Genomic DNA, 4,216 nt, shown 5'->3' on the forward strand with positions numbered 1-4,216 from the left:
TCTTTTTATGAGGCCAGTATTGCCCTAATTCCAAAACCAGGTGAAGACACAACAAAAAGAAAGAAAAAAGAAAACTTCAGGCCAATATCACTGATGAACATAGATGCTAAGAACCTCAACCAAATATTGGCAAATCATATCCATCAACACATTAAAAAGATCATCCACCAAGATCAAGTGGGATTCATCCCAGGGATGCAAGGATAGTTCAACATTCATAAATCAATAAACATAATACATCACATAAACAAAAGGAAAGACAAAAATCACATGATCATATCAATAGATGTGGAAAAAGCATTTGATAAGATACAGCACCCATTTATAACAAAAACATCCAGCAAAGTGAGAGTAGAGGGAGCATTCCTCAACATAATAGAGGCCAGATACAAGAAACCAACAACCAACATCATATCCAACAGTCAAAAACTGAAAGCATTTCCACTAAGAGAAGAGTGTCCATTTTCACCAATTCTATTCAACATAGTTTTGGAAGTTATAGCCACAATGATCAAGCAATAAAAGAAATAAAAGGCATCCAAATTAGAGAGGAAGTAAAACTGTCATTGTTTGCAGATGACATGATTGTGTACATAGAAAGATGTACAGACTCCACCAAAATATTCCTTGACCTAATAAGTGAATTTGGCAAAGCAGCAGGATACAAAGTCAAATTCAGAAATCAATGACATTTTTGTACATCAACAAAATATCAGAAACAAAAATTAGGAAAAAATCCCATGTGCTATAGCAACGAGAAAAGTAAAGTAGGAGTAAACATAACCAAGGAGGTAAAAGACCTTTACTCAGAAAACTACACAAAACTGAAGAAAGAAATTAAAGAAGACACAAATAAATGGAAGCATCTACAATGTTCGTGGTTTGAAAGAATTAAGATCATTAAAATGTTCATACAATCCAAAACAATTTATAGACTCAACGTAATCCCTATTAAAATACCAATGACATATTTCACAGATATAGTACAAGCATTTCAGAAACTTATATGGAACCATAAATGACCCTGAATAGCCTTAACAATGTTGAGAAAGAAGAACAAAGTAGGAGGGATCACAATATCTGATATCAAACTATATTACAAGGCCACTGTAATCAAAACAGTCTGGTACTGGCATAAGAACAGACACATAGATCAATGGAATATAATAGAGAGCCCAGAAATAAACCCATGTCTCTATGGTCAATTGATATTCAAGAAAGGAGGCAGAAACATAAAATGGAGTAAAAATAACCTCTTCAACAATGCTGTTGAGAGATCTAGACAGTTACACTCAAAAAAATAAAACGACCACCAACTTACACTATATACAAAAATAAACTCAAGATGGATAAAAGACTTAAATATAAGTCATGACACCATGAAAGTCTTAGAGGAGAACATAGGCAGGAAAATTTCAGATGTTCCATGCAGCAATATTTTCACCGATATGTCCACTAGAGCAAGGGATACAAAGGAAAGAATAAATAAATGGGACTACATCAAATTAAAAAGCTTCTTCATGGCTAAAGAAAACATCAGCAAAATGAAAAAGGAAACAACCATATGGGAAAATATATTTGCCCAAAGATACCTCAGACAAGGGTTTGATCTCCAAAATACATAAAGAGCTCACAGGACTCCACACCAGGAAGACAACCAATCCAATTAAAAAATAGGCAAAGACCTGAACAGACACTTCTCCAAGGAGGACATATACAGGGCCCAGAGTCATATGAAAGGATGATCAGCATCACTAGCCGTCAGAGAGATGGAAATTAAAACCACAGTGAGATACCACTTCACACCAGTCATAATGGCCATCATAAACAAATCAACAAACAGGTGCTGGTGAGGTTGTGAATAAAAGGGAACCCTAGTACACTGTTGGTGGGAATGCAGACTGGTTCAGCCACTGTAAAAAACAATTTGGAATTTCCCTGGAAAATCTATAAATGGAACTGCCTTGTGATTTGGCAATTTCACTGCTGGGATTATACCCTAAGAATCCTGAAACCTCAATTCAAAAGAACCTATGCACCCTCAATGTTCTCAGCAGCATTATTTACAATAGGCCAGTGATGGAAACACCCTAAGTGCCCATCAGTAAATGAGTGGATTAAAAAACTATGGTACATTTATATAATGGAATACTACGCAGCAGAAAGAAAGAAGGAACTCCTGTTTCATGACAGCATGGATGGAACTGGAGAGTATTATGCTAAGTGAAATCAGCCAGGTGGTGAAAGACAAATACCATATCATCTCACCCATAAATTGAACCTAATCAGCAAAAGAAATAAGTAAAATAGAATCAGAGACATTGAAATAAAGAACAAACTGACAGTGACCAGGGCAGGGGGGCAGAGGAATAACAGCAGAAAGAAGGAGAAGGGTCAAGTCAAGGAACATGTATGAAGGACCCATGGACAAAGACAATGAGGGGAAAATTGAATGTGTGAGGTGGGGGTGGGTAAGGCAGGAGAGAGTAATAGGGGGAAAAATTGGGACAACTGAAATTAAACAACAATAAATTTTTTAAAGACTTACCAAAATACTACTTGATTTAAGCAATGAATTTATCAAAGAATTAGGAAACAAAATTAATATTCAGAATGTTGGCATTTTTATAATCCAATGATGAACTCTCAGAAACAGAAACTAAGGAAAAAATACCAATCTTTATTATTGCAACAAAACAATATATGTAACCTAGGAGTAAATTTAACCAAGGAGGTAAAAATCTGTACTCAGAAAATTATAGGACACTGAAGAAAGTAATTAAGGAAGATACAAGTGGAAGCATATACCATATTCATCATGGATTGGAAGAATTAACACCATTAAAATGCCCATACTACCCCCAAAAATCTATAGATCCAATGTAATTCCTATTAAAATACCAAGGGCATATTTCACAGATCTAGAACCAATATTCCAAAAGTTTATATGGAACCTAAAAGGACCCTAAATCACCTCAGCAATCCTAAGAAAGAAGAACAAAGTTGGAGGTATCACAATACTGATATCAAACCATACTACAAGGCCATTGTAATCAAAACAGCTTGGTACTAGCATAAGGATAGCATACAGATCAATAAAACAGAACTGAGAGCCCAGAAATCAACCCGTGCCTTTATGGTCAATTAATACTTGAAAAAGAGGCAAGAGTATCCATGTAATAAAGACAGTCTTTTTAATAAATGTTGTTGGGAAAATTGGGCAGGTTCATGCAAAATAATGAAATTAGATCACCAACTTACACCACACATAAGAATAAACACAAAATAGATGAAAGACTTTAACACAAGTCCAAAACCATAAAAATCTTAGAGGAAAAAAAGGCAAGAAAATCTCAGACGTTCCACACAGCAATATTTTTGCCAGTATATCTCCCTGGGCAAGGTAAACAAATGAAAAAAATAAACAAATGGGACTTTGTATTATTAAAAAACTTCTGCACAGCTAAGGAAACCATCAACAAAATGAAAAAGAAATCCACTGTACAGAAGTACATACAAGGTTTGTCCATAACATATCAAGCTATGTAATATGAAAAATAGAGATGTTTATTGAAGAAGATACAAAATACAACATTATACATAGGACAATTATGCCTCAATCCCTTTCAAAGTAGGCACCCAGGGACCTCACACAGTTCTCCCAATCAAAAATCAGCTGCCCTTTCATATTTTCCTAATTCATCATCAGTCTGAAATCTCTTCCCTTTCAAAGGTGATTTTAGTTTAGGAAAAAGGCTAAAGTTGCAAGTCGCCAAACCTGGTCTGTAGAGGGGCTGAGTCACCTGGGTGATTTGATGTTTTGCCAAAAACTCTGTTCGAGACATGATACAAAAACAGGTGTGTTGTGATGAAGCTTCCAATCACCAGTTGCCCATAGTTTTGGCCTTCTGAATCACCTGAATAGTTTCTGCAGAGGAATGTTCATGCTTAACACAAAATTTGATGCAGTTTTGTTGTGCTATTCATTCAGTCATTTTGAATGCAATGGCCACACATTGCATATGTTCACTCAAAGGCATGTACTGTCCTGACCGACTAGTGAAGTTGTCATTGTTCATATATGCACATTTCAGTACACTCTCCTTGGTTTAAAGGTTACATAAATGTTGCACAAACCATTCTTCTTTTAAGTACATTTTATTAATTATGCTGTTATAGTTGTCCCATATTTTTCTCTGCTTTATTACCCTCTGTC

Source organism: Pteronotus mesoamericanus, unplaced genomic scaffold (assembly GCF_021234165.1).
Source record: "Pteronotus mesoamericanus isolate MK-2021 breed Mesoamerican mustached bat unplaced genomic scaffold, CSHL_Meso_final scaffold_85, whole genome shotgun sequence".
Taxonomy (NCBI): domain Eukaryota; kingdom Metazoa; phylum Chordata; class Mammalia; order Chiroptera; family Mormoopidae; genus Pteronotus; species Pteronotus mesoamericanus.